Consider the following 20180-nt stretch of genomic DNA (forward strand, 5'->3'; position numbering starts at 1 on the left):
GAACAGTAATCGAGTTTGATTAACAGCTGAGCATTTGATCTTACAGAGAAATTTGCATATTATCTGATTAATTATGCAGTAATTACTATCAAGATAAGCTTCAAGGATGATCTTCAAGTTGTGGTCATCTCGGCAAGACTTGTATATGTAGTTTACGTTACGCGAGGAACACAAATCTGAAAGTAAATAATAATTAATCGCGGTTGATTTTTTTTACAACTCAAAAAGAACTCTCTCTTGATTTATTGCGTTATTTTCAGCAGAAAACAAAGTTGATGAGACACATCAACATCGCATCATTCAATGTAGCGTGTTTCTAATTTAATCGAGAGTCACAGTTTGCTTATATTTTGTTCGATTTTTAGCCTTATTACTACACGAGATTCGGATAAAGTCGACATCGATAAACCATCACACGTTTCCGACATTTGTAAAAAAGGCAACTTTGCATGATGACTGATAAAAATACAACCGCTTCCTTTGCACTCGCTAGATTACAATCGACCGAGGTATAGTCGTGACTAGTGGCACTATCATTCGGGCTTCCCGCGGAAGCCAACTAATATCACGATAGTTTCACGACGCAAGGTCTCTCGTCAGTATCGGTACCGTCATAGTCGTCACAAATTTGTCTTATTGTTCCACACAAATTTAAATTTAACAAAATTCTATAAAAATTTACATGCTTCTGTGTGTTATCATTCTACTATGTTAAATATTATGCATACTTGTCGCTATTCAGAACTGCGTTATCGCAGTTTGCAGTTACAACTTTATTAGCTTGTATTAGCATACTTCCTCGTTGTGATAAATTGGATAAACGCCGAGATAAATAAGTAGTTAAGTAGTTACTTTAATCTGTTTTTCTAATCCACAATTTTCTTATAACACTGTTCTTCATGATTTCAAGAATTTTAAGAGATAGCTTTAAATTTAATAAAAACTAGTTAAAGCTGTGAATTTTTAATTTAACTTTTTTGTAAATATATATTTCTGAAATTATTCTTTTTTCCTTCAGGGCGGACGAATTTTCTTCTTACACGAAACTAGCAGTTTAGATTCGATTATACCAATGCAAATTCTAACACGTAGTTCTCTCATGTGTTACCGCGATTGGGATCGAGCGAGGTGGTCGTGACTAATAGCACTATCGCTGAAACGCCCTGTAGAACACTACCAATACTTCTAGGTTCTCAGGCAAGGTCTTCTCCACGTCGGTTCCTTGGAAACAATTACGCCTCGTAGGTTATAATAACGAACCATTCCTCTAGAATCGTACATACATATGTGTATGTGCCGCGTGCACAAACATATATACGGCGTAGATGAGCTGCGCTTTATCGCGAGTGTGAGCATCAAGTGCGTACTACGAAGACGGATGGCCTCGTAAATCTATTGGCAGCGTGTTCTCTCATTTTCGCATTTTCTACTTGCTTCTTTTCTAACGGCTAGGCCTTCTAAAAGCCTATTCGTCTCGAGATTTATCACCTAATTCTAAAATGCCGACGGCAGCTAAGATGCTTCGGAAAACCATTATTGTTGTTCAATATTGTCTTAGCGGTTACTCAAAGCGAGCGAACTTATTTTTATTTCATAAAGTAAAGTAAAATGTCTGTATCTTTTGTATCGTACTAATGACAGCGACAAGATATGCTTAAAATGAATGACACGCAGTGTTACAATCTCTCTGAGGTTGATATTGTATATAAATTTTAGCAACGATACCAAGGCGTTTCTTGGAAACAATTGGACAATTATCATAGAAGTGTATAACAATAATGTTACTTTCTTTCCATCAATAATCATCAGAGTTTCTATTACAAATCGTTTGCGTAATACCATCTAAGAAGAATTACAATTGCAAAAGTTCATGACATTTATCAAACAAATGAATATAATATATACCTATGAATATGATACCTCTCTATCGTCTCACTAAGCATAGAGGCGGTGAAACAAAGCAACTAATTTGGCAAAGTTAAAAAATTCTGCGAGTCTTTTGATATTCAGTGTCAATTCTCGTTGTGTACTACAAGTTGGAACTGTCACATAACGTTATTTACTATCGCGTGTGTATGTCACAGCGCGCGGTTCTCTCAATAATTATCGGATGCAATAACGCACACAGGCTGCTTCGAATGTATTATTCGTGACATTTAGTCGACTTTTTTTTTTTTTTTTTTTTTTTTTTTTGTGCAGGTTTCAGCGCGATGTATAATTTGCCTTGTATCATTTTTACGTTTGATGTTTCTCTATTTAATGCTTCAACAAACGGATCATTGCATTGTCCAACGACGATATATTATTGGCGTAATGGCGCGAACCGGCTGTTAAAAAAATTCGCATCTTCTACCCCTTCAAGAATAACGAAATTGATAGAATTGCGTCCTTCTGTGATGGCATACCTGTCGTACGTCATGTGCGGAGCGTGCATGACATCGCATGCCGACGACAATTTTCGAAAAACGTTATGGTAGCTCCTTTTTCTCTTCGCCACCCTGAAAAATAATCGGGCAAATATTCATCAGCGTTTTTGTGAGGGGAAGACAGGGACAGATATATTTCAAGTGTTTAACTCATAGCAACCATACTTTTTATATATTAATAATATTTCTAATATAAAATATACATTAAGAACATTAAATATATTATTATTAATTTAGCATATATTTTGTTATACTCGTTTGTGTAACATTTTGTTAATTTATTCAATGTGAAAGATACTGATTTATCCTTAAGTAAATCTATGCACTCTTTTGTTCAACATTTTATGAAGGAATTTCAGTCTCCTCTGTTTCGTTCCCTTTTCCACGACCTAGACGCATTCTTGTCCGTCGCGTTTCGACCCCCATATTTTCGCAAACACGCACTCTTCGCATCGATGCTGTCGACGGTGGAGAGATAAATCCTCCCTCTCGCTTCTCAGCTCGCTTTCTCAAGCTGACACTCGCGAATTAACAGATCGCACAGTGGCAATTAAACTCTCCTCTCCCCTCTTGAAAGGATTTCGAACGCTCCATGCCAGGACGGTTCCCATGGTTGCGCTATGGTGTCCACGTCCGGGAAGAACGGCGGGCGGGTAATAAAAGAACACAAGCAGGATGCTCGCGAGGGGGATGAGGCACGAGTATCATCGACAACCCCGGCGTGCGGTGCACACGAGGAGGATCTTCTAGTTGCAGCGGGGTCGTGAGACCATCGAAAAAAGAAAAGAAGAGGAAGCAGCGAGAGAGGAAGAAACGGCGGCGGACCCGGCGAGGATGCTGCGTTGAGGTGCGCAGAGGGCAATATTTACGAGAGGGGTTGGGTTCTGCGAGTTTCTCAGCCACGGAACGTAATTGCACTGGCTGGGGTACTCTGATTTATTGGGTTATTACCGATCTCGGCGCAAAAAGAGCGCGTGGTGTATGGGCTTTCTCGCCCGCGCGGGTCCTTCGCGATCTCTTTCGAGCAAAATGGCTGGGAAGAATGCACTGAATACGTATTTGCAAATTTAAAAATTTTATAAAAGTCTGTTTAAAAATCTATGAGCTTTGGACGAAGAAATCACAGTGTTTGTGAAACGTCAGATATATATATATAAAATCGGGCACTAATTGATGTTACCAAAAAATAAAAATAGCGTGAAAACTAAATTATTCATATCTAGATATGTTAATCAGAATCATAATCACACAATGAGGACGTGAATTGATATTATGCTTAGATATCTGTAACCTGATGACAGTTGAGTGATCAAAATTACAGGGCTATTAAATCATATTACCTTCGAATAATAGCATACCATTTAACTAATAATGCTCTATTTTCTTTGATCGTATTCTATATATGTTTTATATTTAGTTAATATTTAGTACCATTTTCTAGCTAATCAGATTGTCAAATATCAAAATTATTGTTAAACAGTAATAAAGCCTCTCGATAAAACGACAAGTTTCCATGTTAATATACCAATTATTATATATATGTATCCTCTCAAGAAAAATAATCGTACAACTTTATGTACGGCTATTAGTTTCTTTCGTCTCGATTCTTGCAGTGATCTATATCTTGCGTCGATTTTTGCACAATAATTATTAGTTACAAATATATTTTTCTTTTTACCATGCCACCTTGCATCCATATGAAACATCACGAAAGGTCTGGATCGACGTATAAAAAATGGAACGAAGTGCGGCGTTGCGTCTGCCTAACATCAAATCTCGCATTGCGGCGCGTACGCCTTCGCTTTTACACGTGGCAAATAAAACCAAGAGCCCAGTCGACATCGAAATTATATGTATAGATGGCATTGATGTATGGCTGAGCGGGTTTTGATAGACCCGACGGAGCCTTGCGGCCGAGTTATAATCGCGCCGCATCGCATCGTTTTCTCGCCAAGTCGGAATCCTCTATTTTGAGCCTCGTCGTGGTGAACGTTAATGTCTGGTATTCGTACCACAAGAATCAGCGAGATCATTGGATTTCCACCCCCGCTTCTCTATTTAGATTATAATTATTATTACAGTTTTTTTAATTACATATTTTTGCATTTTTAATTTATTTATTGTACATTATAAAATATTTGTTTTTAGTGTAATAATATATATCAATAATTAATTCAACACGATTAATATATTTCAATTTTCTCACTTATTTATTTTTGTAGTTTAACACAAGTTTATCATATCGAAGTCATAAACAATATTTAACTTTGCAGTAGTGTATCAGTATTTGATACATAATTGCAACAATTGCAGTTATCACGTCCTCCACACATATTAAAATGCGAGAGTCGCACCTCACGCAAAATGATAGCCATAAATATTTCATTAATTAAGTGCGAGTTGATTATTTTTCTGGGATTATCAGAGGAAAAAAATTGTCAGTCAATTTGTTAAGACGTTTTCATAGATTTCTCTCTCTCTCTCTCTCTCTCTCTCTCTCTCTCTCTCTCTCTCTCTCTCTTTGCTTAATCGCCAAAAACATTCACGATGTGCATACATGCAAGTAAATATGCAATTCCTTCTGGTTCATATTTTTAGCTTTATTCTCAACCTAAACTTAGTTGCATATGCTGATGTACGTAAATCAGAAATGAATATTTTAATCCATTGCGTGATATAAGAAATGAATTTTGAGGCGTCGCTGATTCGTGAATTCCGATACAAAGTTGCTTTTTGCCTGCGTGCCTAGCACGGTCGCGAGTTGGGAATGGGTAGAAGCACAACCTCGGCCTCGGGATATAAATCTTCCGCCGACAGATGTACCGCCCTCGACGTTCTGCATCGACCAACCAACCGACCAGAATTTCTGAGAGTAACGCCCTGAAAAACCAGACTCGCCTTGGATACCCATTGCATTTGCATGTCATTTCGAAAGCAACTGCACCCCGCGACTAAGAGCAGAGAGAAATGCAAGAAAACCCCTAGGCGCGATTTTTTCTCATCACTTTTTTGCTCCAAAAATTTATTATTTCATAAATTTACGTACAATATTGCACGAGGTAATGTATTTTGCAGTGCTGGTGCGCTTTATTTTTGGCTAGCATAAAATTATCTTAATTGTTTGTTAACTTTAAATTTTTATATCTATTTTGTAATTGAAATTTTCTTGAGATAAAATATATGTTCTTTCAAATTCAAATAAATTTTTCATTGCCTATAAGTAATCAAAAATTATTAGTGCAACAAATCCGATATACTTTATATAGTCAATCAAGTAGAGAACTTACATAAATACAATAATGATTTTATAAGAAATGTGATTAGATGTCATCATGAAGAATTGAGAAATAATTTTCCAAGACATGCCAAATTCTAAGAATTTAATGAAAATAATGAAATAAATGTCATTGAGAAAAAATTATCTTTAGGAATGACGTATTATATAATTCATAAATTCCCAGCAAATAGAATTTTTAGCTTTTGCTATATGTATTACACTTGCATTCATGACGATTTATGCCGTCGGCGAACACATAGTATGCATATGCAAGATAGATCGTATTGGCATTGTGTGCACTCTCAACTGCACGCACATCAATATACATATAATGTATAACGAGTTTTTCCTTCCTCAAGGATACATGAATGTTAGCCTGACACGCAATCCAAAGATGGTGAACATCTCGAATCGCATTTAGGATATTGGAAATCTTGAGAATTCTTCAAAAAGTTTTCTATATCTTAGAACATTTACATAAAATAATTGAATCAGATATTTACGTACAAGATAATAAAATATTTATAGACATCTAAATTGTATGCAAAAAATTAAAATAAAATGAAAAAATGAAAAAAAATATATAAATGTGAATCGGGACCAGTTGATGATGGGATAGATTCTTAAAAAGTAAAAGTAGTTAATATTCTCTAAAATATTTAAGTAGAGAAATATATAACGTATATTAATCGATCTAAATTTTAACAGGTTCCACGAAGATCGGAGCACGTTATACAAGTAGAAAATCGTTACTAAAGTTTTTTTTCGCATCAATAGCGCGGAATCTCGTTCTCTCCTCGCCATTCTCAGCCCTGCCATTGTACGACGAAGCAGAGATCGATGAATATTCACGAGGAGAACGAGCCCGATCGCTCTTCCTCGCGACGGCCCTGACTTATGTCTACTGTCGGATTTTTCATTATGCCATCGTGCTCTTGCCTGAGATTTAATACGGACGTAAGGCTTCCTGGGGGCTCGCACCATCATAATTCTCTTCCTTCGGCTCCGACATGTACTTCTTACTGATATTACCCCGCTTATTTTAGAAGAATTTCTACGATATACTTGGTAACAACGTACGTATTTGAAGATTTTTTTAAGAAAAATTTTCCAAGCCATGTAGAGTATATAAAAGAATATAGTATTTCCTGTCATTTTCATACTTTTCAATAAACAAGGATTTAATTTCATTATAATAAAAGTTTGATTATATAGGACGGAATTTTGATTCACAATTTTTTTTATTTTTAGTGTTAAATATTTTAATGATTAATATTCACATTAAATTTCTAAAACTTCAAAATTAAATATATAACAAACTTCCTGTTACCTACTCTAGCATCAAGATACGTGAAATGTGGAATTTCAGATGGAATTTCGCTCTTGCCATTTCGCAAAACGTTACGAAATTTTCGTGCTGCTCACGATCGTGTTCGGCGAGGGCTTCAGGTCCAGCGTCGGACCCTGGAGGTCGTGCATCACCAGAGTCTGGCAGGATAATAGCTCCCTCTTTCGTGGAGTCTTATTGTCGGACCATGCACCAAGTGATTGATAGGCACCGAACCATAGAGCGGAGCGAGCCACGATATTTCGAAAGCTGCACGCGCGGCAAGAGAAGCGATGCCAAGAGCTCGTGATGCGAGGAACGCGCGAATACGCCTGTACGCGGAAACTCGCGTGAGAATTCCACTGTGTTCCGGCCGAGTCCGCGCAAGCGGACTCGGATGCAATCTTCCTGAATCATGGTCATGAACTTCCTACGTGGAGAACGATCAAGGCCGCTAGTTTTGCGGTAGATAGAGAAAAGTCGCCAGTTTGATATTTCATCGGCATATACCCCATTTTATTACAAGATTTACGCAATATCTTCAATCCAATAACAGATAATATCAAGATAAATATTACACAATATAAAAAAAGTAATAGAAATAATTCATTGAACAGTAATTAGATATATGGATTATTTTTTATTTAACTAGTTGTTTTTGTCGAGCAATATTATAATACGCAAGATAGTAACATGCAATGGAAACTTTGGACATTGATAAAGAATTAAAAATTTACTGTTTCTTTTTACACATTTAGCGATCAAGTAATAATATAAAATAGTCTTTTTTTAAGCATATAATAAATAATTAAAATTAAAATAAAAACGCAAAATTTGTTTATTGCAAAACTCGAGAAGTAATTCGAGTAAAAATTTATGTATTTCAAACAATTCCCGAAGCGTTTTCTCTGACCACACGAGTGCATTGTCCGCGTGTACATCTATCCAATTATAGTTGCCGCTCCTTAAATCCCCAACTTCGTCGGAAACTCCCTCAAAGTGATTTTCCACGACGGAACTAGAGCCGTAATAAGGAGGGTGTGCTGAAGAAGGTAGCAATTTGGCCGGCCGGCCGAGTTCGTTGCACCTTGCTACGTCGGGCTTCCCCTTCTTTTTTTTTTTTTTTAACGAGCGCGTCGCTCGACTTTTGGCAGCGGCGAACAGGACAGAATACAATGTCAATGTCACGCGCACGCGGTTGACACGATGGTAGGCGGTTCGGCGCTCATTATCCCCGAAGAATATCGGTCTCGGAAGCACAGGGATCGGTCGTCATCTGCCGCGGTTCATTCTATGTGTCAGGTGGAGCCGTGCAGCGCGACTCGATCCTTCTCGCTTTCGCATATCATTATGAAAATTGTGCTCGAAAGGTGTAAGCCGCGTAAGAGTTGCGCCGGCCGCGCACGACGCCATGCTGCACGTAATTCCTGATTGAAGGGATCGTCCGTCGGGAAATAGCAGGCTCGACCGTAACCGACACGTGGTTTACGCCCGAACGCGGAACGGACAAAAGCTGGAATCCCTTTAACACTTTAACTTCTAGCCTCGCGTGTAATCGCCGGCGTAAACAGACCGTACGCTTCAAGAGTAACAATAATCGTCGCTGTTGTAATGTCGAAGTTCGATTAATAATGTTGGTAGTTGATATCATTCGTACTATGTCGGAAAATAGTTGTGACAGAAGAAAAATAATGAAAAGTATGGCATATGGTGGAGGTAAAAGGGGTATATAATAACCTTTTCTCAGGAAATTATTAAATAATTCACTACTCGCATACCTCTATGCGAAGAATTTGTAACAAAAATTACAAGCATATAAAGTCGCATTCGCTCAATTCGACGTAATTACGATGAAATGATTCGCTTAAGATTATGGTTTTGTATTTGCTCTAGGGTATACTTTGGCGACATTTCAAATCAAATCGATCTTCTTTACATTTTCTCGTAAATGCTTCCGGCTGAACTAACTCGGCATAATAAAATCGTTGAAAGAGTAGAAGCATATCCAACATACGACAACATATACGGTAACTTGCGACGGATGGAGAAGCTTGGCATTCTCTCTCTTCGATTAAAAACTACCTTAGCATACATTCCAGGGAAGAGTTTCACCGCACAATTGAAGCATTCTTGACACAAGTACGGCGATGAGAAATCTTTTAGATTACAAATCTCTGCTGGGATACGAGAGCGTATCTACTGGCCAATTCGACATTAGTTTTGCAGGCGTTGGCATGCGTATCGGTCTTCTGATTTGAATGTATGCATGTGCAATGTCTGGGCTGTATGAGCTACCGCCACCGGAAACCATTCTTCCACCGACCGCCCTCTCGGTACCCTTTCCGGTGCGGAGACTGTAAATCTTTCGTGGCACGCCAGCTATCCCGGGGAAGTTCGCCCGAGAGTTCTTCAAAGTGCTCGGTTTTCAAGTGCCCACACCTGGCCCTACCCTCCCGTGATTGAGCGGCTTAGATCAACGGCGTAGATCTCCGCCGATTGACGAAAGCTTACGAGATACCGCGCGGCGAATTACACCCTTTTCAGGCGGCTAGGAAGTTACTGTCGGAACACGGTAAGCTATACGATGGTTAGTTGACCGGCTAGTCGTCGCAATTACGAATATGTTGCTCGGTTTCGTTTTCGCTCAGATGAATCGGCTAATATCAGGTATCTCGCGCGCGTCGGTTATACTTAATCACACATAAGCGTGTAAGATTTCTTGGCCGCCTTTTAGTTGTTACGATTCATGCATGAGAGAGGCAGTTAAGTATGAAATCCTTATCAAAGTCTTGTGTTTGGCATCGTTTAGCGGTTTCTTATTCCGGTTACAGATTTCATAAACTGCATTTAATGTTATGTTTAGTGAAATCTTGATACAATAGCGCTTGAGTTTTGCTCCCGATAATGTAAGCGAATTAAAAATTGTTTTAAAAATCTTTAATATATATCCGCAAGCTTTTGAATGTTTAATTAGATACATCAGTAAATGATTTTTATTCACAAGTAATTAGCTACGATTAATCATTTCACTATGGTAATTATTTAAATATTTTTCCAATCTTATGATGGGTTTTCGGTCATTTCTCACAGCATACATACAAATTCAGTGTCTCGGTGGATATTAGACGACAAAATGAGCACAGTAATTATGAATATTCGTGAGAAAATAACGGTAACGAAAAATGCGCGATAAACAATCTTCTATTAACGCTGTGTCATCATAACGGTTTACATGGAATGCCTTCTTTCACTCTATCTTCTCTATCTCATCCTCCGGCGTCGTCGAGGCGAGACTTTATGCGGTCACAATGAAGCTTTCTCGATGTAAACATCGCATTTAGGTTTTAAAAAGGAGCGCGCGACCACAAAAATGCATTTGCAGCCCGTTCGCTTCCATTGGTATATTCGTCATCCTTTATTTGTGTCTTTCTTGTTGATCCTGTTGCCTTCGAAATCGTCTTCGAAATCGTCTTCGAGGCATACTTGATCGTACTTTATAGCCTTTCCATTAGAATATTGTTGCAATAAATTGCAATCAAAGGCAACTCCTGCTTAACTTTGTCCGTTATCACCGTTTTGAATATCGTTTCATTTATCTTTTCGCGTTTTACGTTCACGGCATTTGATCGTTGATCTACAGAAAGTACAATAATCGATGTACTACATTACTTCCATCAAAACCACTCTTCGTAGATCGGTAACGGTTTTCACCTGGCGGCCACGTAATCGACCATTCGACCTTCCTCGGCTCGTCCTTCCCTCACGATTACACCGGAGGCATTCGATGCGCGGACGTCAAAATAGCTCTGCATCAGCTCCTCGCGACGAATCGGTCGCATACCTTGCGGTTAAGAGCCCGCAGGTTCAAACAATCGATATCGATTCGGGTCTGATGTCACGTAATAGATCGGCATAGTAGGCATTTCGATTTACTGCACGCTTGACTGAGGGGTATATTTCTGATCACGCGTTCTCTGTAATATTAGGTAAAATTTCGTAGACGTCTGGTCAATTTGATAAACGTGCTCTTTTTTTTCAAATAGAAAAACCTTTATACAAATATAAAAGGTAACAATAATAAAATAAAGTATATGTAGGATTTATCATTAAGTAAAATGTTAGATATGAATGTGAATGTTGTCAAACTTACTCTTGAGATTGTATAGCTTGTCTAAAAAATATAAAACTATTAAAGCTAGCGACATATCTTATTCCTTGAGATATTATTTAATAAATAATTTTTTATTTATTTAAATATTTCCGATACCATGAAATATTTTTCATCGCGTTGCAAGAAATTTCAAACCTTTTACCGTATATATATTTAAGATGTTGATTCAGATATTTTGAAATGGTCATATCTCGAGATGCTCGCCTCGTGATGGTCGCCGCAAGGCATGCGACCGTTCTGATCGTGCAGCTTTTGCGGTCGCAGCAAGAGCAGACACCGCTCCAAAACGGTGAAATCGATCCGTGTCTGACGGCAGACGCCACATAATGGATCGTCGGTGCTCCAAGTTTCTCTTTCTCGCTCTCTTTTCTTCTCTTTATCCTTCTCTCTCTCTCTCTGCATCTTCTCCTCCTTCCGTGCTCCGTATCTCCGAGGCTTGTATGGACGTTTGGGTCGCGATGCCTCGCGGTGGCTCTCGCGCGGGCCCCGGCCCCCGGCCCCCGAGGGGATCCGAAAGCCTAACTTGAAAACGCATGCGGATAATTGGGGATAATGCCGGGGTTGCCGAGGCCCCGTAATTGCACGAGGCCAGGCCCTTTCGAGGTCTCGCTCGTAGTCTCTTCCTCGCTCCGCTCGACTTACTTCGGCCCTCTCGTACTAACTGTCTGTTCGTCCGTCTGTTCGTTCGCTCGTTCACTTGGTTCATTCGTTCGTCCTGGTAACGTCCGTCTGTCGACCGCTTTCGCAGAACCCGATAGTACCTAATTCGTTGGTTTGTTTCGTGCTGCCGTGTTATTACGCAGCTCGGGACCGCGTAGTGGGTCAGCGTCGAGCTGATCCTGCAATCCGCGACGGAACGCTGCCTCTGACCCCAAAAGGCAGACGAGATGATCTCGAAAAATGTGTTGTACACACTACGCGACATTCTTTTAAACATGCGATCGCTTGTTGCGTCGCGTCGTTACGATGCTGCTTTATTTTATTTAAGTCAAAGTATAGAACATGGTACGATGAAAATAGTAAATTATTAGATAACCAGTAAGGAATAAATTATATATTATATAGCAATATAGTAATAAGATGTTTTGCGTATTACTGATGATTTGCATAGATAGTACGTATAAGACATAATAATCATATAGATACAACAACAATATCACTTGCCGCTCAACCAATTTTCAATAAAATTGCATATAAATGCATAATTTCTTCATTAATATACAAATAATTAAATCTCTCTTTGATAATAATGTATACATATAAGACTATATGTAATAAAATTGCAAAAAAAATATTACTACGACAAGATAATCGTAATTCAATATAACAAAAATAATGCGAACAAAGTATTATCGAGTTTTTTATATGTTTTTAAAAATATTCTTTAATATATTATAAATAAAATTGACTAATTTTTCTTTTTATAAATACTATTACGAGAAAAATACAAAAAAATAGAATAATAGAAAAGAAGGATGAGAGGAATGGCGAATATGCAAAAAGAAATTCTATTCATGAGAATCTGTTTTGAAAAATGTCATTGAGAGCGCATTTCCATAGAAAACTATAAAAAAATTCTTCTATTAGTAAAAAAGCCTATGATTCATAATAAGTAATTAGTATATCGTGCCAAATAAATTTAAATGAGATACGTTCGTTTTCTTAATGAATCGAATAACTTGAAAAAATCCGCAATTTAAAATATCTTAAGAATATATGATTTATTTACTTTATCTAGTCTTTACCTTGTCTCTTTTTTGCTCTGACTCTTTTGCATACATTATCAAATAATATTTTTTTTCAGACAATAATTATTAATTTTATTTTTTAATTCAATATATATCTTTTTAACACAAATATATATATATATATATATATCTATTTAAAATTACTTCATTCTATCTCAAATTATATAAAATCATTTTTACATATTTTTAGAAACAAGACACTTTTAAAGGCATGTAATTAAACAAGTCTTTTATAAATCGTACTTGTTAAAAAAAGAATATTAACATATTATAAGTTTAATGCATTTAAATATTCAAATTTAAACATGCAAATAATTAATGATTTAAAAGTAATAATTATTTAATCGTTAACGATATTCAATCACGTTTCCTGAGGGCAAATTTTATCTAAATCTAACGCATTATTTTTGTTTTCTCACGGTTAAAGACAATGCGGAGGTAAAAATAACCAGCATAATGACAAATAAATCTCAGCATCGTAAAACCGTGGGCCCTGTAGAGATACACAGTCAACGACCTCAAATTACGTTATCCTTATCAGATCGAGTTTGATACAATTATCCAATGCGCTAACGAGACAAAGGGTAAATATGACTTCTATTTTTCTTGTCAATGAGAGTCATGCATTTTTGATTTCAGTTTAAATGTTTGTACATAAATAAATTAATGGGAAACTTGTCATAAATATTCATCGTTTTAAATTATTATTTGCGATTATTTTACAATACAAACACATTTTGCTTTTAATTCATTATGAAATTAAGAAATCCATATATGATTATCGATTAATGTATCATATTTATTATCGTTTATTTAGTTATCAAACTTCGAAAATCTCAACGAAAAAAGGCCAATCGACCCTCTCTTGTACACGAACACTTCGCACGGGCGTTTATTATTCATGCAAGTAAGCCGCGATTTTTGAAGCATTAGAAATTCATGGACGGAACAGCTGTATATTCACCTGGCCTATACCTAGCCTCAATCATTGATCGCGTGTCGAGCGTCTGAAAACACGCGTATGCATTGTTCGGATCGCGATGTACAAAAGTTGTTTCTCATGGAAGTTCCATCAATCGCGATGGTGTATTTACGTACATATTATTACGCACTTACATCGGTAAATTTCCATAAACGTTGCGCGGCAGGAATATAATTCACAATTCAAAATTAAACTTGGACATAAAACTTTTTAAATTTTTACCGAATTTTTAATTGTTATCTTTAAAAAAATGAAAAACGAGTTGTGTGTAAAAATAAAATTTGATAAATATATTCGTTATCTTATGAAATAAATAAAAATAATTTTTATGGTGTGTGCGTTACAGTTTTATCATTAATAATCATTTGAAATAAATCCATGTATACGACATTGGAAAAGAGAGAAAGTGGCATCAAAGAACCATGTCTTCTAAGCAGACAACGTTACAAATTAGCAGATAATCAATTAGCTTGAACTTCCGGCGTGCTTGAGCAAACAAATGACAGAACCCATAGTGCGGCTCATAAAATTTTTGGTAATTAGAGGCTGCTGAAGGCGTGGGGCGGGTCAAGACCAGGCCTTCGCTTCTTCGCTCGTGGACACAAACTTCGTCACGGTGAAACCGCGTACAAAAGAACAAATTTAATTTCACGAAGAACGACAAAACACGGTTGGAATCTGCATATAGATAGAATCTCCCATGTAATAGAGACGTAGAAACGAATTTCGTAGGATTCCAGAGTTTTTCACGCAATACTATAGCTTTCTCGGAATTTTGCGGCTCGCGTGAAACGCATGTTCCGAAACGCCGCTTCGTTTCTTTCCTGATGTTACCCAGATAAATCGATGTAGCTACTATGTGCGGGATCGTGTTTCTTATCATGAACAATAGACAGAGAATTTAATACTTCGTTATCATTTATAATTATTGTAATTCCACTCAACGGAATTTCTTTCCCCTATTTTCCATCCAAGTTTAGCAATTCTATATCTTCCTGAGTATTTCAAAATTGCTGCTTCCGCAGAATTAATAATTATAAATGGAAAAATGATTCTTTGCGCAACAGTAATCGTTAAATGAAATAGATCGAGAGAGAAAAAGAGAGAGAGAGAGAGAGAGAGAGAGAGAGAGAGAGAGAGAAACAGACATAGAAGAAGAAAGAAAGAGATAAAAATTCACATATATAATACATGTATACTATAAATAAACTTATAAATATAAAAAAAAATAGGATGGTATAAAACAACAGAGAAATAAGTATTTAAAAACCTAGTAATCATTTCATTAAATATCGCAATCGTATCCCAAAACTGTTGGAACACCTGGAAACGACGCGTGAAACCGACACGCGAGAAAGATCCGTTTATTTCGAAATCCGTTACAGGAAGTTCTGAGATGATTTTGTAGATATTTTTTTGAACTAATAGTCACGAATTATAGATGACTACTTATTATTATCGCGATGCGCGTCCACGCGTCGCAAGATATGCGGAAGATTCAACAGAAAATCTCCAAAGCCATCAATTTGGAGGCTTCAATTCTTCAAACTCGGCGGCAATTTCTTCACATGTAAAGGTTTCCGTCATCGGAACACACGCGATATCCCGACGATTCCGATTGGTAGCCGGTCGTAATGTCTGATGATCAACGGCGCCAGAATCCGAGGAATCGGGTCGCGTCTCCTGCCGTGAGACACATCGGCACATTCGGGCTATCATTAGCCGCATCTGCCGCACGGCTGTGAGATATAAAAAGAGGGTGTAATTACCACCTTAAACGACGCATATTCCTTCATTCTTACGTCTCAGTCTTTGTTTCTGTGACCGCGGGTTCATCGTATCATCGTTAAAGTGATCCTCGGCTCGGGTCGAAGGTATCCATTTGACGCCCGGGGCTTTAGGCGTGTTTCGATCATTTCTGCTATCCGCCGGATGTATTTTGTCTTATTTTCGAGGAAACGGGACGTGAGTGGATGTCGCGCATCCTTTGTCTTCATCATTACTTTCTGAATCAAATAATTCGATTTTGTTCGTCATTTCATTTGAGACCAATAGTAAGCACCAAGTTCTGTATCAAAATATCTAATAGATGTTTCGCATAATTTTAGGCATTCGATAAAGAAAAAAAAGTGCAAATTGTTTTCAACACATATTACATTCCAATCAGATTCAATTCACGCAAAAGTACTAAAAAATTGGTCATGATGACCAATGAGTGGTAGCAGGTGCTAACATTCTTGCCGTCGGAAAGACAAACGAGCATTGCGACGGGTAGCCGCGTGCTTTGCGGAAGAAACCGCCGACGGTGATCTCGCGCGGCGAGTTGAATCGGTAGAGGACTTCTTAAAATCAATCAAGGACATCCGAATGGTCGAGATCGCGATTAAGCGTCCTTGTGGTAGTTCAAGGCTGGAGTGTCTCGGGCGCAAGATGAAATCGGGAGGTAGATCGGCTCGCCCGCGGCTCTGTCGAAATCCGTGAACGGGTTTCGGTACATTGATCGAGAACGGGAGTCCGTTCGATAACTAGAAGGATCTTATCTCCGGGGCTCCCAGTTTCGTCGGTCGCCGTACCTCGAGCTCTTAAAGGATGTATCCTCGAGGAACGACCGTGCTTTGAGGGCGCCGCATCGCGCCAACCACGCCTCCTCCACCGTTATTTACCTCCGTCCTTTTCGCCCTTGCGGTTTTATTGCCTTCTTCTCCCCCTTTTTCGACGTTGGTCCACCAAGCCCGGGAGCGATAGATACCCTCGGCATTAATGATGAACGCGACTGATCCGCCGATCTTGTCCATTTTACGTTAAAAAGTGCAGGTCGCACGCCAAGAGAGAAGATACACTTGTCATGAATAATATAGTCAAGTTGCAAACGTAATCTTTTGTGAAATGATACTATTTTATAAACTTTTAAAATTCGAGAAAAGATGTGACATTTTTTGCTAAACTAACTTAAAAAAAAGTCAAAATAATTATAAGAAGCATACGTGTAAAGGCAAAGATTGCGATATTAATGATTCACGAGACGATTTATGTCATTTCAGCGATAATTAATGCCGCAAATAATGTTTTCATTGTAATATTTTTTAGTTTTAAAAATTATTTCAGTATTTAATTTAAAGCTACCGATTTATGAGCCACTTATAAATGATGTGTAAAATTATAAATCAAATACATATATTTACGATATAATGCGTGACATAAAAATTCAATGAACAAACTATCACTCAAATAGCTCTTTTAATATTTGGTATTAAAACAATTTATTTAAAACAATATATTCAAAACTTAACAAACTATGTATTATTATGGAGTATAATATACAGTAGGAAATAATGCGTTTATAATATGCATATCTCCAAGTTATCTGATTTCATAAACTGACGTTTAAACGCTGACTTGTACACTTTCTGAAATTACCGATAAACAATGAGTAGCGTCTTTAGGTAACCATTAACAACCCATAAGCCAAGTAAACAGGGACTCTTGTAAATGTTGCCTATGGTACTTACATTATTTTAGTGTTGATATAATACCGGCATTTAACTTTAACACTTATGGATAATTCTGTCGAGGCGATTTCACCATCGGCGAAATAAATCTCGTTAGAACGCTCGTGTTCATCCATGTTTTTGCGTCGTGATCAACATCTAGGTTGCTCGATCGACCTTACGCATTCTCGATTTCATCTCGATGACCGAAGAAGCAAAGAATGCCCTCCACGTAGCATCAAGGTTTTTAATAGCATCCAGCTCTAGATCAGATAAGTTCTAACAACGTTACGTCATTTAGATCGCCTCAAAGGCTATAAAGATCATCGACATGCCTTGGAGGCTTCGTTCTTTCTTATTGCGATACCCTTGGCCGACTGGTACCCGAAATTCTTGCGTACGGCAGATAGACGCTTACGGCTAAATAATCAACAAAGAAACGAAGTGTGAGCACAGAGCGAACACCCCCGTGAGGACGTAACTTCTAAGGATATAAATCTTCCAGGACAGTGATGCTCCTGCCCCCGGCATGAAACTCGAAAAGAATCCATTCGGGGAGGCGCTACACATTGAAGACGAAGAAGCCATAGAGGATAGCAAATTCTTTTCGCAGTCGCGACAACTAGTAATTAAAAATCGTCTACTAGTAGTCGATTGTTTCTATTCCATCAAATTACACGGCCAATTCTATAGAAGCATCTGTTTCTGAGCTACCGCAATTGATTAGATTGCAAAGTCAATCATTTAAAAATGGAATAAAATTATTATTTTATTAATTATGAAAAAAATAATATTCAATTGCCTGCTTTAGATAATATAGATAATTTAGATAGTCACTAATAAGTGCATGGAAACGTATTAACTCAATTAATAAACATCAATTTTCATAAGCTCGTAAGTTTTAATGTCATTTTTCTTGAACAACTTGAGTATCATAGCATTGAAATAGCACAATTACGAATATGATACTATTGTTCGGAATAAGCTATCTAGGTAGCTATAAGCTACACAGAAAATCTAACAGTTTATCACGTGTGCACATTCCCATCGTGCCAAACATCTGAAGCAAAAATAGTTTACAAAATAACAATTTCAGAGAGAGAGAGAGAGAGAGAGAGAGAGAGAGAGAGAGAGAGAGAGAGAGAGAGAGAGAGAGAGGGAGAGGGAGAGATAGAGAGGGAGAAGAAACTTTCGTGGAAAATCTTGATCGAGGGCTCCACTATCACAGCAATGCTGACCCACACATAAAAATAAACGTATATAACGCCTAGCGGAAAAAGAACGAACGTTCTCCAAAATGGCGACTGTTTGTCTGCGCTGCACACACTTGGTAGCACGGATAATCATGTATATATATCTTGAAGCTAAAAGTTTCGCGAATGATGAATATTTTATGGACTCTGTCACACATGTGTAAAAACTTCACACTTCACTTTAATGTCACTGTGAAGGAAGTAAAATAATAGACAATAGCCATCATGCGTCACCTGTCATAATTCCGATAAACACGATCGTGGAGCTAATTGGAAGGTTGAGCCGGAGGGACTTCACATCAAGTATCATTCATCAAGGTTGCAAAGATGGCGACTATCGACGTACATTTCGACGTTGAAGAAATCGCAAGGTCATTTCCGGTCAAAGTGACATTCGGAAACGCGTTTGATCCCGTTGCGGATCGAAGCGTACGAAGCGGACAGGTGTAACGCGCAGCGGCAGTAGACACCAACTGATCTCACATAACAACGGCCGATAAAATTGTTGCGTTTCCACCAAAAATTATCCTCTTTTTTTCCCTCGCGGTATAAAAAGTACAAAATTGTGGTAATTTAGCCCCCACCAGAGTGATGAAGACGACGGCAGCGATGGCAGCGCTGCTCCGCTTGCTACCTACGAGGAAAGGAAGAGGGACGAGAGAGAAAGAGAAAGAGAGAGAAAAAGAGAGAGAGAGAGAGAGAGAAATCTCAGAAGAAGAGAATGCAAGCAACAGACAAGGAGAAAACCGCAAAGGGAATGGAGAGAGAAATATATACATATATATATATATATATATAAGGAATGGTAAAGAGAAGGGCGGAAGCAAAACGGGGGCCTTTTACCTGTGAATACGCCGCGCTAGCACAAAACAATTATAGTTCAATATAGCTGACGTTAATAGCAATAACTGAGGTGATTACTGTTTCGCACGCTCGGCGGTCTTCGTCTTTAGATTTCCATTTAGCCCGTAAAAAAAAAAAAAAGAAAACATCGCGTCACAAAAGATCCACGCTTTATGCATACGCGTTGATACACATGCGTGACAGCCGATCAGTCGAATTGTTAAACGTTACATAACAATGCTAAAGATACATTTGCTAAGAAAACCTGTATATCTACGAAATTGTTTTTGTTTTCAGTAAGTTGTATATTTCAACAAGATGATTAAAAACAATATAAAGTATCTAATTATTATTCCCTCTTTTTCAATCTTTAGTCTCAAAAGAACTATCAATTTAAGATTACTGGCTAAATTACATTGTCTGATGGCTTTTAAAGGAAAAACATACCTGGATTTGAACGCAGTCCATCGGTAGAAGTTGCGATCGGTATTGAAAACTCAAAAATCGGATGAGGCCGGCGCGGAGAAGACTTTTCGAACCGCTCTGCATTTCACGGACACTGTTACTCTTGACTCGCGTCGCTGCTCGTGTGAACCCGGCCGATGCTTAAGCCACCGAGAAGGGGTATACTATGAAATTAGTATAATCACGATCAAAATTACTCG

General features: G+C 37.9%; 1 long non-coding RNA gene across 1 annotated transcript; it reads right to left on the reverse strand.

The window, feature by feature from the left end:
* Positions 1 to 24: 24 nt before the first annotated feature.
* On the reverse strand, positions 25 to 20086 carry LOC140670849 (uncharacterized). Its single transcript, XR_012047630.1, has 3 exons — positions 19963 to 20086; positions 2406 to 2498; positions 25 to 176 (listed from the first exon to the last, which is right to left on the reverse strand). It is a non-coding gene; the product is annotated as an uncharacterized lncRNA (long non-coding RNA).
* Positions 20087 to 20180: the final 94 nt, after the last annotated feature.

This window comes from Anoplolepis gracilipes, chromosome 1, assembly GCF_047496725.1.
Source record: "Anoplolepis gracilipes chromosome 1, ASM4749672v1, whole genome shotgun sequence".
NCBI classification, from domain to species: Eukaryota; Metazoa; Arthropoda; class Insecta; order Hymenoptera; family Formicidae; genus Anoplolepis; species Anoplolepis gracilipes.